The 17550-nt window shown below is 41.4% G+C and overlaps 1 non-coding gene across 1 annotated transcript; it reads left to right on the forward strand.

Annotated features, from left to right (window-relative positions):
- The first annotated feature begins 720 nt into the window (after window positions 1–720).
- On the forward strand, window positions 721–793 carry TRNAP-UGG (transfer RNA proline (anticodon UGG)). Its single transcript has one exon. It is a non-coding gene; the product is annotated as a tRNA-Pro (tRNA).
- Window positions 794–17550: the final 16757 nt, after the last annotated feature.

Genomic DNA, 17550 nt, shown 5'->3' on the forward strand with positions numbered 1-17550 from the left:
CTTCTCATTGTGACAGCGCTGGACAGTATCCACATGAATCGTTTCAGAAAGGGTGGCTTTTAACCCAATGGCCTCTTTCTAGGCAACTCTTAGAGTTTTTGTTTTTGCTTTTTTTCGGGGGGGGGGGTGAGGGAGAAGCCCCACAGAAAAAATATCAGTTTGCTTTTATGAAAACAAGTCATCACCAAGCTAGTCAGCCATCAGGTGGTGTAGCTCAGTCGTAGAGAGCGTGCTTCGCACTCATGGGTTTTCTGCTTCAATCCCTGGCACCTTCTCTTCACTTTATAGCAACCCTCATCCTCTCATCTCTTTTATTATGTTTGCTCTTCTCACAAGAAAAGGAAGCCGATGGTCCAACTGATTGCTTTTAGCGTTCTCCCATTTCTGCTTCCTGGGGCTTAGTATATGCCAGGGCAGGGCGTCAGCAAAAGAAAGACAATAAGGAAGGGAAAGAAAAAGAACCAGTCCTTACCCCAAAGCAAGAAGGATTTTGCCAGAACAACTAGTAGATAAATACTGGGTTTTAGGTAGCATATCATTTTTTTATCATGGAATATCAGGGTAGAAAAAGAAGGACGGAGAAAAAGGAGAAAACTAAATGGCCCAACGAAAATTTTTTAGTTCTTTTAATTATCTAAGCAGTCGTACCTGCGAAGTCAGACTGGAGGAAACCTTAAATTAAAGCTCTTTCTCGGGCCCGTTATGATAACCTAGGGTGGCGGCTCGTTGGTCTAGTGGTATGATTCTCGCTTTGGGTGTGTAGAGGTCCCGGGTTCAAACCCCGGACGAGCCCCTGTTTGCTTCCATTCATTATTGGAAACCCTGGTGGTCTAGGGCTTAAGAGCCAAGGCTGCTAACCAAATGATCAGCAGTTCAAATCTACCAGGTGTTCCTTGGAAGCCCTAAGTGGCAGTTCTACTCTGTCCAGTAGAGTCACTCTGAGTCCGAAGCGACTCGACGGCAATGGGTTTGGTTTTTTGGTTTCGCGGACAGTGATTAAGAACTCAGCTGCTAACCACAAGATTAACAGTTTGAGTCCACCAGCCTCTCTTTGGAAACCCTATAGCGCAGTTCTGCTCTGTCCTGTAGGGACGTTAGGAGTCGGAATTGACTCAATCGCAGTGGGTTAAAATGGCTCTTTCTTAGGATCCTTAACAAAGCAGTCAGTGGTGGATGCGTGATTAGACGATCTTGGACAACCCAAACTACAGCGATCAAGAAACGCGGAGGCACTTAACACCAACATTAAGTAGAATATCCACATTCGAGCGACCGACTCTACCAGCGGCCACATGGTTCAGTTCCAGAGGAGATTAGCCTTAACTCTCACTTGAAGAACCTAAAAAAAAGAGAGAGAAGAGCAAAGTAAACTCAAATCAAGTAGAAGTAAAGAAATACTAAAAATAAGAGCAGAAATAAATTGAAAGTAAACAAAATGGAGAAAAGCAGTGAAAGAATAAGTAGGTTCTTCGAAAAGAGGAATAAAATTAACAAACCTCTAGATTGACAAAAACAAACAAACCAAAAAAAAAAAAAAAAAGGAAGGAAAACACAAAGTGTCAGAATCAGGAATGAAACAAGGGATATCAATACAGGCTCTGCAGACAACAAATGAATAATAAGGAAATAGTCTAATTTATGCTACACACATAAATTTGACAACTTAATTGAAACGGACCAATTGCTCACAAAACTCAAATGGCCACCAGTTACCCAAAATGAATATGTATTTTGAATAGCATTGTATCGAGGATATTTAATCTTCTAATTTTAAAAGTCCTCTACCCCTCCCTGCACCCCAAAAAATCACCAGGTCCAGAAAGATTAATTAGAATATTCCAACAAATATTTAAAAATTAACCCAGACTATTTTTTTTTATATACACAATCATTTCCAGAAAATAGAAGGGGAGGGAATGCTTCCTAGCTCATTTTATGAAGCCAGTATTACTGTCCCCACATGACCCTTTCAATTTTTCCTACCGTATTCTTAAAGAGCCTGGAGAGAACAAGTGGATAACAGGAAAAAGAGCTAACACATGAAATGACCACATTACCTCTGTTGATAAAATGGGTTCTAAAACAAATAAATAATTGACCCCAAGAATACAACCAGCCTGAGGTTAATCAGACTTGGAATCCAGACAATCTCTCTCCTGACTACCTGCTATGGATATTTACATCAGAGAAGAAAATTGAGAAGTAATGACATCCCAGCTGGGAGCGCTGGGAGCAAACATCAAATTCTGTGTCTTCCCAAAGATACTTTGATTCAACAGGAATACATACAGAGATAGAGACATTTTTCAAACCATAAAGCATTAGAATTTAGCAGCAGTGGAATGGAAATTCCTAGAAGTTTACTGGTCATAAGAAGCAGATGTGATAAGATTGACCATGAAGGAACAGAGACAGAGACTGTTCTTTACAAAGGAAGCTTTCATCATACCTGTGATCCAGTCACCTTTTATCTGTAGTTGTTGTTGTTGTTTTGTTGTTGTTGTTGTTGTTGCTGTTAGGTGCCGTCCAGTCGGTTCTGACTCATAGCGACCCTATACACAACAAAACGAAACACTGCCATGTCCTGCCCCGTCCTTACAATCGTTGTTATGCTTGAACCCATTGTTGCAGCCACTGTGTCAATCCACCTTGTCGAGGGTCTTCCTCTTTTCCAATGATCCTGTACTTTGCCAAGCATGGTGCCCTTCTCCAAAGACTGATCCCTCCTGACAACATGTCTAAAGTATGTAAGACGCAGTCTCTCCATCCTTGCTTCTAAGGAGCATGCTGGTTGTACTTCTTCCAAGACAGATTTATTCTTGCTTCTGGCAGTCCATGGTATATTCAATAATCTTCACCAACACCACAATTCAAAGGCATCAATTCTTCTTTGGTCTTCCTTCTTCATTGTCCAGCTTTCACATGCATATGAGGCGACTGAAAATACCATGGAACAAATCAGGTGCACCTTAGTCTTCAAGGTGACATCTTTGCTTTTCAACACTTTAAAGAGGTCCTTTGGAAAAGAATTACCCAACGTAATGTGTCTTTTGATTTCTTGACTGCTGCTTCCGTGGCTGTTGACTGTGGATCCAAGTAAAATGAAATCCTTGACAACTTCAATCTTTTTTTCCATTTATCATGATGTTGCCAATTGGTCCAGTTGTGAGGATTTTTGTTTTATGTTGAGGTGCAATCCAAACTGAAGGCTGTGGTCTTTGATCTTCATTAATAAGTGCTTCAAGTCCTCTTCACTTTCAGCAAGCAAGGTCCTGTCATCTGCATAATGCAGGTTGTTAATGAGTTTTCCTCCAATCCTGATGCCCCATTCTTCTTCATATAGTTCAGCTTCTCATATTATTTGCTTGCATACAGATTGAATAGGTATGGTGAAAAGATAAAACCCTGATGCATACCTTTCCTGACTTTAAACCAATCAATATCCCCTTGTTCTGCCCGAACAACTGCCCCTTGATCTATGTAAAGGTTGCTCATGAGCACAATTAAGTGTTCTGGAATTCCCATTCTTCTCAATGTTAACCGTAATTTGTTACGATCCACACAGTCAAATGCCTTTGCATAGTCGATAAAACACAGGTAAACATCCTTCTGGTATTCTCTGCTTTCAGCCAGGATCCATCTGACATCAGCAATGATATCCCTGGTTCCACATCCTCTTCTGAAACCAGCCTGGGTTTCTGGCTATTCCTTGTCGGTATACTGCTGCAGCCGGTTTTGAATGATCTTCAGCAAAATTTTGCTTGTGCCTGATATTAAGGATAGTGTTCTATAATTTCCACATTCAGTTGGATCACCTTTCTTGGGAATAGGCATAAATATGGATCTCTTCCAGTCAGTTGGCCAGGAAGCTGTCTTCCATATTTCTTGGCATAGATGAGTGAGCACTTCCAGCGCTGCACCTGTTTGTTGAAACATCTCAATTGATATTTCATCAACTCCTGGAGCCTTGTTTTTCGCCAATGCCTTCAAAACAGCTTGGACATCTTCCTTCAGTACCATTGGTTCCTGATTATATGCTACCCCTTGAAATGGTTGAACATCGACTAATTCTTTGTGGTAAAATGACTCTGTGTATTCCTTCTATCGTCTTTTGATGCTTCCTGCTTCATTTAATATTTTCCCCATAGAATCCTTCATTATTGCAACTTGAGGCTTCAATTTTTTCTTCAGTTCTTTCAGCTTGAGAAATGCCGAGCGTGTTCTTCCCTTTTGGTTTTCCATCTCCAGCTCTTTGCACATGTCATTATAATACTTTACTTTGTCTTCTTGAGCTGCCCTTTGAAATCTTCTGTTCAGTTGTTTTATTTCATCAATTCTTGCTTTTGCTTTAGCTGCTCGACATTCAAGAGCAAGTTTCAGAGTCTCCTCTGACATCCATCTTGCTCTTTTCTTTCTTTCTTTCCTGTCTTTTCAATGACCTCTTGCTTTCTTCATGTATGATATCCTTGATCTCATTCCACAACTCATCCAGTCTTTGGTCACCAGTGTTCAATGTGTCAAATCTATTCTTCAGATGATCTCTAAATTCGGGTGGGATATACTCAAGGTCATATTTTGGCTCTTGTGGACTTGTTCTGATTTTCTTCAGCTTCAGCTTGAACTTGCATATGAGCAATTGATGGTTCTTGGCCCCTGGCCTTGTTCTGACTGATGACATTGAGCTTTTCCATCATCTCTTTCCACAGATGTAGTCAGTTTCATATCTGTGTGTCCCATTCAGCAAAGTCCATGTGTATAGTCGCCATTTATGTTGGTGAAAGAAGGTATTTGCAATGAAGAATTTGTTGGTCTTGCAAAATCTATCGTTTGCTTTGTGGCATTGTTTCTATCACCAGGGCCATATGTTCCAACTACTGATCCTTCTTCTTTGTTTCCAACTTTCAAATTCCAATTGCCAGTAATTATCAGTGCATCTTGATTGCATGTTCGATCAATTTCAGACTGTAGCAGCTGATAAAAATCTTCTATTTCTTCATCTTTGGCCCTAGTGTTTGCTGCATAAATTTGAATAATACTCATATTAACTGGTCTTCCTTGTAGGCGTATGGATAGTATCCTATCATTGACAGCATTGTACTTCCAGACAGATCTTAAAATGTTCTTTTTGATGATGAATGCAACACCATTCCTCTTCAAGTTGTCATCCCAGCATAGGAGACTATATGATTGTCTGATTCAAAATGGCCAATATCAGTCCGTTTCAGCTCACTAATGCATAGGATATCAATGTTTATTCTTTCAATTTCATTTTTGACAAGTTCCCATTTTGCTAGATTCATACTTCGTACATTCCAGGTTCTGATTATTAATGGATATTTGCCGCTGTTTTTTCTGATTTTGAGTCGTGCCACATCACCAAAATTATTTGTAGTAGTGCCCCAGTAACGGTAGTGTCCTAAGTCAATTCTTATGTGAGTTGAATTTCTTTTTTTTTTTTTGCTTTTCTTAGTTTTCATTAATGTTGCCTTTAATTGTCAATATATTTATAAGTTTATCCTTTATTTTGCATGGTTGGCATGAGAATAATAACATAAACAACATTGTATGTAGGGCATATTAAGAACGACAAGATGTACAAAAAATGAGGATGGTAAGTGCGGTTCATTGTAACTCAAATATGTGGCAAGTCGGATACTGCCTGTATCTATTTTCCATTTTGACAGAAAAGCTTTTCCCTGCTTCTTCACATGGGTCTACCTCCTTTTGTTGTTAACTCAGATTTCCAGTAAATATTTTATTTAAAGACTTAAATTAAGGAGGAAAATGGAGTTAGTGAAGTAGTAAAGGAAAATTGATATTATGGAATATCGGCTGAGGATGTGTTGATTCTAGTTATTTCTTCTCCTTTCGTATTAGGAAAGCTTCTAATTCCCTGACTGCGTTACCTTGCCCAGAGTCCTAGTCAAGCGCTCATCTAAAAAGACTCGGGACCTACGGTCGTCCATTGCTGAATTTTGGGCCGAGCTCCCGTAGAGAAATCGGTGGGCATTAAGATAGGCTTTTCTGCTTTTGCTCCATCCTTTGCCCCAGAAAACACAATGCACTAAAGAAAACTGTCTGCAGAAGCCTTTCCCCATCTCTTTTTCTGCCTTTCTGTCTTTTTAATAACACTACAAATGAGAGCCAGGGTGGACCACCAGTTAATGTGCAGGCTTTTGCGTCAAGATGTTGCAAGTGATTCCTTTGGGATCACGCTCTTCATTTCGCCCCTTGATTAACATCTTCCTTCCCTCGTCACAGTCTCCTTAAAAGATGTAGAGGCTCACAGCCAGTGAATGGAAGAGCATTGGAGGAATCCACCGGGTTATGTTCTTACTTTGTATGTGTGCAGGAATGGTATTGAAAATATTAGGAGAACTACATCTGCATTCCTTCGGGGGGGGACAGTATAAAACGGTTGCCATGGAGTGGATTCCGACGCATAGTGACAGTGTAAGACAGGATAGAACTGCTCCATAGTGTTTCCGAGAATCTGCCTGTGGCTTTTTGCTTGGTGGCGGAGTTCTCAACTCCTGGACGACCCCAGGGCTCAATTCCTTAAAGAATGAGTTTAAACCGTGTTGAAATAGAGGAAAACTCTGAAGGTGCTGGAGATGGATCTCTACACCTCTCACATGCAAAGCACACGTTCTACCAGTAAGCTACGCCCTCCTTCCGGAGAAGTTTTTGCTAAACTTTATTTACACTTAGTTCTACTACACTCCTAAAGCCTTGGAATGCAACTGTTATATTAAAAAAGCTATGGTCATAATTATGCAAAGGGAAACGAAACTGCTAAAACCGGAGATTGCTCCAGGGACCTTTAGATCTTCAGTCTAAGGCTCTCCCCACTGAGCTATTCCCGCTGCCTGGGGGTGCCATTTTCCTTATTCACGGAAGTAGTGTATATACGACTCCTACTTTTATAAGTACAAATCCTCTTCACTATTATCTACGGACAAATCTGAAATTACATGAGGTCTGTTGTCATCCGTGCCTGAAAAATGTGATCCAGTTTTTGGAGACCGTTGATGGGTTAGTAGAGGAGGAGTGCGAAGAAGGGCAAGTAAAACAGTAAGACACTTCTCCGCTTGGTAACCTCAGGCTGTCTCACACTTCAAACACTACTCAGAAAACTAAGGAAATTCCAAATGAAGTGACGGAGCCCGTTCGTTCTTTGTCTCCTCTTTCAGTCCATCTTTTCCTGTCTTGCTTTTCAATGGCACTGGAAAGGGGAGCAGAGGATTACTGAGCAAATTAGCATGGTGAAAGGCTTCTTGCTTTGGAGTAGAAATGGGAAAACAGTTAATGTTTATTTCCATACGAATACGCAAATCGTGTGAGTTTATTGTGACCAGGCGGAGGTGAAGCCTCTCCTCAGCTGCATCTGGGAGTCAGGGGTGGGCATCGGGAAGTTATTCCTTATGTTCGCAACCAGGGAACAGAGGAGCTCCCGCATCACCCACCTGGAAATCGAGTCATGGTTCTGTGTGTTGTGCGTAAATGTATGCGTTTGTAAGAGAGCTTCCTTGTTGTGGAAATAGATCTCCCAGTTTTTGCTGCATGTGTGGACGGTCTTATTTCCCAGATCCCAGAGCCGGCGTCAGTTTGCAAACGACCAATTCCTTGGTGTCGTCCCCAAACCCTGAGAGGACACATCCCGCCAGCTCTCACCCCACCAAAGCGATCTGGCCGAGGTTCTTGGATCTCCCCTCTCCTGTCGGCCTACCCTGCTGATCCCCTCAGGCGTTTCAGTCCCGGCGTATCCTAGGGGCCAGGGGCTCTGTAGCTTCACCTCGACTTCCACCGCTCTTCTGCAGTCCCATGCCGGACGTTCTCCGGGGAGCACGGCTGCTGTCTTATTCACAGCTATCCAACCCCGCCTTCTGAGCGTCCCGGGGATGCAACCGCGGGCAGAGGCGGGGGTTACCGCAGGGTGCAAGGGCCGGGTTAGAGACCAGAAGAAGTTACATTGTTTGAGAGCGGATGACCTACTGCGCTTGAAACCAGCCTGGAGTGAGTAGGGCACAGCGGGGTTTCCCTGGAGCCCAAAGACTCTTAACTTCAGGAGAATTTTACCTGGATCCAGGAAACCAGTGTGGCCAGCCGGCCTCTCTTCCCCTGCCCCTTCCCCCAAGAGGCTCTACACCTCTGGTTTTCTGATTAGAGTCATTATAGCGCTTCCTTTTGGCATTCCGGGATTTTAAGGAGCTATGGTTTGTTTTCGTTTTTTTTTTTATGGTTTTACGACGGCACTGGGTAGGTATGGTTTTGAGGGAGACTCAGCAGCTGAATTCAATCCTCCCAGCCTTCTCGTCTCGTCCGTTCCGTCCCCTCCAAATCACTGCTTGCTGTGAGTGCAAGTGACGATCCCTTGTCAGGGAGAGACTCCGTGAAATTCCTTTGTTAGAGACCCTCATTAGGGTGCCCAAACGAAGAATCTAAGTTATAAAAGATGAGCCACGTAACGGCGAAGTTTGTTTTTAGAAAAGTGCATCCCATTTGGAACGATTGGGCTGTCTCGACACTTGCTGAGGGTTACCCTTGGACTAATTGCATTATTGGCGCTGACACTCAAGCGGCTCGAAACTCTGAATGCGTTATTAGTTCTACAGCACATGTGAATAAGCAAAACGTCTGCTTGTTGTTTGTCCACATTCTCACCAAAAACTGCTCTGGATCGTGTAGATTTTGCAGCAAGAATATTTCGCCTCATTAGAAAAAAGAAAAAAAAAACAGCATTAAGCATCACGTTTGTAAAAGCCCTATAGCTTGGTTGGTTAAAAGTCTCGTAAATAATAGATAACGGGTTCGAGTCCTAGTGGGAGCTTGCTTTTTTTCCTCTCCATGGGAAACGAATCTCCTTTCTATCCTCCCTACCCCTAAATTCTCTACCCCACTTACTGTACTCTAAGTTCTGATTGTACTGATCAAAAGCAGTTGTGGCTGCAGAATTCTCACTCCCAAAACAAAAGTGATATGCCCTAAGTAACTTTTCATGGAAATGTTTCCATTAAATTATTCCAGTTCTTTTTCTGCAACATATCTTCATGGAGTTTCTACTACGTGATATGCACAGATTCCAAACATACACAGCTGCAGCTAGCAAAATATTATTTGCATTTATCCTCCCATTCAGCAAGCCTTTTGTTAGCAATCAATTCCAAATAAACATGGGTAAAAATACAAAATGAAATATGATAGTAGCTAATCTTTTTAAATTGTATAATAGAAAAAGCCTAAAAATAAGCCACATGTCCATTAATTGGAAGCTATTTGAATAATCTATGGTATATACACACAGCTTTGTAATGGATTCAGTTGTGTCCCCCTCAGAAAGATACCTTGAAGCTCTAACTCCCAATATCTGAGAATGTGACCTTGTTTGGAAATAGCTTCTTGAACACGTTATCAGCTAACTTGATATAATATCATTTTGGGTTAGTGTGAGCCCAAATCCTATTTGAGTGGTATTCTTATAAAAGAGGGGTCAAGATAGAGACACAGATAGAGGAAAGACGGCTAGGGAGTTCTACTGCAGGTGCAATCCAAGGGCCACCTGGATTCACCACAACCTGGAAGAAACAAAAAAGGATCTTCCCCTACAGCCTCCATAAAAACATAACCCTACTGTTACAGTGGATAAGTGCTCAGCTGCTAACCAGGAGTTAGGTGGTTGGAAGCCATCAGCCACTGTGGGGAGAAAGATGTGTCACTCTACTTCCATAAAGATGAATCACCCCCCCTGTTGGAGTCAAGTGGATTCTGACTCACAGTGACCCTATAGGACAGACTAGAACTGCCCCACAGAGTTTCGAAGGCTGTAAGCTTTTATGGAAGCAAACTTCCACATCTTTCTCTAGCTGAGCTCCTGTTCCATTCCAACAAGCAGCCACTGTGCCACCAGGGTTCCCTCTGTAAGGTTTACAGCCTTGGAAATCCTATGGGGCAGTTCTACTCTGTCCTATACGGTTCTTATGAGTCATCTATGAGTCACAATTGACTTCATGGCAATAAGTTTTTTGACACCCTGAATTTGGACTACTAGAATTTAGAACTGTGAAGTCAGGGGCAAAAAGATATTAAAAGGTAATATAATAAACACAAAGACATAAGGGTCATACATGCTATATAGGGTGTATTTCAGTGGCACCAAAGCTTGGGAATAATAGCCTGAGAACTTTATAAAAATATGGATTCCTTGGTCCACTTCCCCGTTCCTGATTGCATTGCAATATGATGGGGTCATAAATTAATATACTTTAGAATTGTTCCCAGGTAATTTTTACCATCAGATACATTTAGAACCACTGGCATAGAAATTTGAATGGGGAATAAGGAGCCTGGGGAGGCTTCACCCAGGAAGAGGAGCAGTAGACACAAAGAAAGTGGGAGGGGAAAGATGGCTAGGAGGGGCAGAGTGCTATGTCCACTGATAAAGAGGGGCTGCAGATGCTGGGAAGAAACATAGAAGGTTGATGCACAGGTTAAAAAAAAGGAAGAAGAAAAGAAGTGGGTGGAAGAGGGCTTGTACCTGGGTCTCTGTGGTTGCAAAGGATTCTGGACCATCAAGGAGATAGATCATTTCTGAGCTTTCCATCTCTCTTGTGCTTCCTTGAAATTCACAAGTAGTAAGAAGGCTCTCTCTAAGGAAAATGGACTTAGATCATTTGTTCTGCAGAAAACACCAGCTCGTTTCATGCACAACTCTGGCTATGAGAGTTCAGAGACTGTCTTGCCATCGCAGGACAGACAAACTTCACACTTTGGAGGGCATACATGAGATTGTTTTTGTTTGCAGCACAGAAACTCTGATCTTGGGGACTTCTAAGAGAACAGAAAGAAATTCCATTGGTGGTGGTAGGGAGCAATGTTGAATGTAGAAGGGGGATCTGCCTGAAGATTTTGCCTTGAGTTTATCAAATATTAGTGCATTATGCTTACAAAGCAAGGCAAATAACAGAAAGAATACTTAGAGAATAAAACCAAAAAGCCAAACCCTTTGTCCTTGAGTTGATTCCGACTCATAGCCACCTTATAGGACAAAGTAGAACTGCCACACAGAACTTCCAAGAAGAGCCTGATGGATTTGAACTGTTGACCTTTTGGTTAGCAGCCAAAGCTCTTAACCACTAAACCACCAGGGTTTTCACCATGGAATATTTGACAGTAATTGTCAGGAAAAGTTGAATCCCTGAGCTAGGTTAGCACAGTTGATGTGCCGCAGACTCTGTGAGGGTCCAGACTTCAAAGGCAGTTTTAGGCTGAATAACCACATTTCTAACTTTTCATTATAGGCCATTTGAAACCTAGAATTCTCCAGAGAAGCTTATTCCATCATTTACAGTGGGCTATTTTATTGCTCACATCTTTTTCTTGGCCATCATCTACCAGTCCTAGAGGAAGACTGTGAACCAGGAAAACCAGGGTCACTATAATGTCGATAACAACTCTTTATACAATACTTCTAGTGGTTTGCTGTCACTGACATGATGCAAACTATTGACCAAATCTAGTATGATGACAATTATTGGGACATAGGTTTGCTCAAGGTCTTCTTGAGATTTTGCCCATTTTTAGTTTTCTTTAATGTTAACTGCTGATCTTTGAGGAACCTTGGTGGTGTAGTGCTTAGGCGCTTTGTGGTGCAACCCACCAGCCATTCCAATGGAGAAAGATGGGGCAGTTGGCTTCCATAAAGATTTACAGCCTTAGAAACCCTATGGGGCAATTCTACTCTGCCCTATAGAATCACTGTGAGTGGGAACGCACTGGACCACAACAGGTTTAATCTTTATGGAATCAACTCAACCTCAATGACTAAGTGTTTGGTTTCAGTTTTTGGTTTGTTTATTGATCTATGCCAGAAGACACAACCCAAACTCCACCCCTCCCCTCCAGGAACATCTCTAGAGCCAACCACTGGAAGTCAATTCAAGAAGCTTCCACTTCTTGCCCAACAATAAACAAGGGACCAAGTATGGACTGGAAACTTCTATCTTCTGATCTGGATTCAGAGGCCTATCCATCAGGCCAATACACTAAAAAGTAATCAAAATCTGAAAGTGAAAGAGTTGCTAGGAAGCATTCAGTTTCTGTTTTCAAATTATTAACTTTGCAATTGAAAAAAATTTAACAACATTCAAAAAAGAAATCAAATATCACCTGAAAGCTCTGAACATAATTACTTAGAATTAATAAACTGTGAGATTGTGAGATACTCAGAAGTGACATATTTCTTCGAGGGCTCACTGGTCTAAGTCACTGATAATAATGATGCATCTGGGTAGAGAAATATGAGCCAAGAACTAAATCTCCAATAAAGGAGAGCAGATTGCAGCACGAGAGGGAACACCATATGTTGGTTCATTCACACATTTTCTGCCTCAAAGATGACATGGTACTGCTCCAGGGAGCAAAGTTTGAAAGCTCAAAGAGGAGCTCCCCTTGTCAGAAATGCCAGCTTTTAACATCAGGAAAATCTTTTATTAGAATCCATTCATAACATAGGTATTAACAAGTTGACTCTCTACCAAGAAGGAGAAGAATCACTTAATATGCAGGTGAGCCAGGGTTGTGGGTCCCAAATCTCCATGTGAGAGTGCTCCTGATGTCTTTAGGTGAAGTTTGGAGGTTTCCAAGCTACTTCAAGTAGGGAGAAGAGAGCCAACATAGCTTGGAGGGACACTTGTGTCATCAAAACGCTAACCTCCCAGGTATTTTCCTTAGAATTTTTCTCTAACTTCCTTGTGGATTGAATACAAACCCATCCGGGGTGATTTTGTGTGACCCACCACCAACTATGTATTACATATTCATAAGGTATTATGTATTACATATTCAGAAATTCCTAAAGAATTTGCATTACATATTCAGAAATTCCTAAAGAAAAGCAATTACATATTCTCTGTTTTCACATATTCTCAATTTCTTGGAAGTGCTGAATTAATTGGGAGAAATAAACAATAGTCTTATCCCATGCCCTGTGGCATCTTTCCTCCCTAGACAGCTTAGTCTTTCCTTCATCCCAAAACTTCCCTTTTGTTCCTGGATTACCTGTATAGCATTTTTCCAGGTTTAGGTCAAAGTCACAAACTATCTTAGATCGCATTATGGATGAATATCCTAATGTACATACTTCATCAAGAGAACTATCCTATTCCTTTGGATGTGAGCAGTAAACAGTGAATAAGTCATAAAAAAGGAAGAGAAGAAGAAGAAGGAAGAGAAGAGGGATTAGAAAGAAAATGAAAAGTAGGAGTGACTCACTCATGGTAGACATGTTGCATCATTAAGAAAAGCAAGCATAGAGATGCAGAAGATTAAACCACCACCCAAAAAAAAAAAAGGAGGTAAGGTTGTGTGATCATTAAGATTTGTGTCAACTCAGCTGGACCATGATTCTCAGTGGTTTGGCAGTTATGATGTAGTTTGGCAGTTGTATGATGTTGTGATCACTTCCATGATGAGATTTGATATGTGATCACCTCCATGTTGGGATCTGCTGTGAGTAGCCAATCAGTTGAAAAAGGATTTCCTTGAGGGTGTGGTCTGCATCCGGTATAGGTGGACTCTTTGGCAAGGATCTTAAGCTTTTGCTTGTTCTGGAACCTGCAGCTGGCTTCTGTTCCTCTGACTTCTCTTTCTTCAAACTTGAGCTAGCAGCTTACCCGTCATCTTGCCTACTGATCTTTGGATATGTCAGTCTTCAAAGCCTGTGAGCAAGAGCCCTACTGTCTGACCTGCCAATCTTGGGTTTGCCAGCCCATGGCTACATGAATTGAGAGAAGTCTCCACACTGACCCGGAGACTTTGGACATTCCAGCCTCCACAACCCCATGAGCTATTTCCTTGGTATGACTACCTCTCTCTCCTATATATATGTATGTTTACATGCTTGACTGGTCTTGCTTCTCCAGAGAACCCAGCCTAAGACAGGTTGCTACACTTAATTTGAATGGGTAATATGATGACACACTGTAATTTATATATACATACATACATATAGATGTACATATCTGTTGTTTTACCACTAAAAAACATCTATGCAAAGAGATACACTCAAAAATCTATAAATTAACATGGAGTTTTAAAAAGTTCAAGTCATCTGTAAAGAGACAGTAAAAAAGAAGTAAAAAAGAAAGAGAAAGTACAAACAGAAAACAAAATGCCAACCGCAAGCTCTAGAAGAATCAACAATTACATTGAATGTAAAAGGTCTAAATACACCAATTAAAATACAGAAATTGGGAAGTGGATTGTAAAATACGACTAGAGGCCATCCCAGGTTATGAAATAGATCGCTTCTTGACGGTGTCTGTAAGTCGAATTTGTAGGTAAGTCAAAACAGGTTGCATATGGGTCTTATTTAGCTTTCCTTTAGTGAAAAAAGACTGGAAGTCTTTTCAATGATTTAAAAGCTGTGCGCACAGCATGCAAAAGAGATTGTCATGAAGAATTTGTTGGAGTAGGGTGGGTTCAATCATTTTAAAGTGTGGGTGAATTTTTGGTTTTCCCATTTGGTAATGTTAATATGCACTGGTCATTGTGGAACATTCCTTGGACTCGAACAGACATGTCTGTGGCAGCACATTTTGTCCATTTTTCTGCTTTTGTCTATTCTATAATATTCCTTGGAGTTGGATACACATGGATCTGGCGGCATGCTTGTCCATTTCCTACTTTTGTCTCTTTGAATATATGGCAAATAAAACATTCTTTTTGCTTTACTAAACTTGTGGTGTTTTTACCCTAGAACACAGATCACCTATACTTTTACAGTGGACTTCTATACTGCTTACATCTGGTTCTTGGAAGAGTGAAGAATCAGGAAAGCCAAGGTTGCCATAAAACAAGAGTCCCTTACAAGAGTCAAACAGAAATAAAGCAGTGGCTTAGGAAAGAAGAATGCATATGGGAGGGCAATGAAGAAAGTGGGTAGTGGCATGATTTCCTCCAGGGAGGAAGAGGAATGGTCTATTAGCCACAAAGCAGTGTCTTTCAGACCATAAGCCTACCTAATGCCAAGAAGATTTTAAATCACAATTCCCTCATGTTATAGGCTTAACAACTTGGTCCAAGACCAGAAGATTGGCCTAATCACATGGTTGTGTCTGGAGAGGCAGCCGGGTCCAGGGTTCCAAATCTTTCTGTGAGGACAAAGATCACCATTACAGTCTCAGGAAATGGACACACAAAGAGAGAGTGGAGGGAGGGAGCAGGCTGTCACATTAGGGAGAGAGCAATTGGGCATACGTAGCAAGGTGTATATAAGTTTTTGTGTGAGAGACTGACTTGACTTGTAAACTTTCACTTAAAGCACAATAAAAATTTTTTATAAAGAGTACAGTCTCTGTTTTGAAACTTGCAGTCTCTTTTCTCTTGGATTTTGAGTTGAGGGCCACTGCGCTGTCTTACTTACCTAGTACTGCTATAACAGCAATACCGGACGTGAACAGTATTAATAAACAGAGGCTATAAGTTCAAATTCAGGACCCTAGCTCTAGAGGATGGCTGCCTCTTGTCAGCTCTGGGGGAAATTCCTTTTCTCTTCAGCCTTTGTTTCCTGGTTCGTTGCAGATCTCCATGTGGCATGGTGTGTATCTTCTCCCATCTTTGCTGGCTGAATTGCCCCTTTTATATCTAGTAAATGATTGACTCAAGGCACCCAACGCTAATCCTTCCTCATGAACACAACAAAAACTACCCATTTCCAAATGTGATTGTAACCACAGGCATAGAGGTTGGGATTTATGACACATATTTTAGGAGGACACAGTTTAGTCTATAATAGACACCCAAATAGCTTGACCGAACTGCAGGTATTTTTGTTACCAGTCACCAATCTGACACAAAGGGTCCTTCTCTTTTCCCAAGTAAGAATACACACAAAAGACAAACTTTAACCTCAGCAAGCTTTATTTTGCTTGAGTCAAGCAAAAGGAGTTAGCAAGGATATAAGCCTTTCCAAAAGACTGGCTGAAAAAGGGAAGCAAGGCTAGGGCTTTTAGGGGTTTGGTGGAGACAATAGACTAATGAATATTAAGTGGGCTTCTTTCAAGGGGCAGGTATTTCTCAGAATGGCAGTGTATGCTAATTAGGTTGCAGGAGCATCTGGAATCCAAGATAGAATCCCCTGATATTCAAAATGGAGTCCTCTGTGCAGCCCTTGACATGACTTATTATGGGACATACCACAAGGGCACTTGATTGCCATCTTTGGAGTGCTAAGGAAGGCCAAACAGTGGTCACACTTTGTTCTTCTCAAGTGGAGTCTATAAAGGAGGAGAGGACTAGAAAAAAATGCTAAGATGGAGATAGTAATTCATGGCTTGTTTCAATCTTATCTCATGTTGACAAGACAGGTTCCTGTTTACCCAACTTCTAGGTGGTAATCTTTTAACAGCTGCTTTGTTCAGCCACTGACACAGTAAACCCTATCTGTCTCATTTTCACTAGAGAGCATCACTTTGCTTCTTTGTGAATTCATTCAGAAAAAATAAGCTATGTATTGTGTGACCTCCAAAGTCACCTTAACTATTGGAGGTGTTCAAAAGATGAGAAACTCTCCATGTAAGGCAAATACAACTATGGCTTGAGAATGGACAGCACACCCCAGGAGTCACTCTTACTCCTCAGCACACACCTGGCCCTTAGCATTTCCTTCTCAAATGTAGAGTAGTACTTCTCAAGTTTTAGCATCAGTATACTTGGAGGGCTTGAACCACAGATTCAGTGGATCTAAGGTTAGGCCTTGAATTTGGGATTCTACTCACAGCACCCTAATTTCTCCCCATTCCTTACTCCCCTGTGCAGTATTGACTGTGGCAAACATACTACTGTTTGCTTAAAGGGCCTAGAGAGAACATGTGGATAACAGAAAAAAAAAAAAAAAAAAAAAGCAAATACATGGAATAACAGCATTGCATCTGTCCATAGAATGTAATCTAAAACATAAATATTTGACTTCAGAAACACAGCCAACATGGAGCCAGTTAGAGTTACAAGCCAGATCGTCTCTCCCCTGAGTACCTGCTATGGGTATTTGTGTTGGAGAAGAAAATGGAAAAGTAAAGGCATCACAGCTTGATAGAGGGTCAGATTCGAAGGCTGGGACAAACATCTAATTCTGTCTTCCCAAAGACCTTTGATTCAAGGAAATATGAACAATGTTAGAGATAGTTTTGAAACCATGAAGCATTAGAAATCTTCAAAAGGTGCAATCAGTGGACCAGAAACCCCTAGAATTTTCCTGGTCCTACAAGGCTGATGTGATCAGATTGACCATGAAGGAACAGAGGCAGCGTATCTTTCTGTGAAGGAAGCATACAGCATACCCGCGATCCAAAAAACATAAACAAGAAAGTTTGCTGGCAAGGATTTGATTCCGACTCCTAGGGACCCTGTAGGACAGAGTAGAACTGCTCTATAGGGTTTCCAAGGAGCTCCTGGTGGATTCAAACTGCCCACCTTTTGGTTTGCAGCCACAGCTCTTAACCATTATGCCACCACCTGTGATCCATTCACCTTTTACTTGTAGCTGTGTTACCA

The sequence above is a fragment of the Elephas maximus genome, chromosome 1, assembly GCF_024166365.1.
Source record: "Elephas maximus indicus isolate mEleMax1 chromosome 1, mEleMax1 primary haplotype, whole genome shotgun sequence".
Classification (NCBI taxonomy): Eukaryota; Metazoa; Chordata; class Mammalia; order Proboscidea; family Elephantidae; genus Elephas; species Elephas maximus.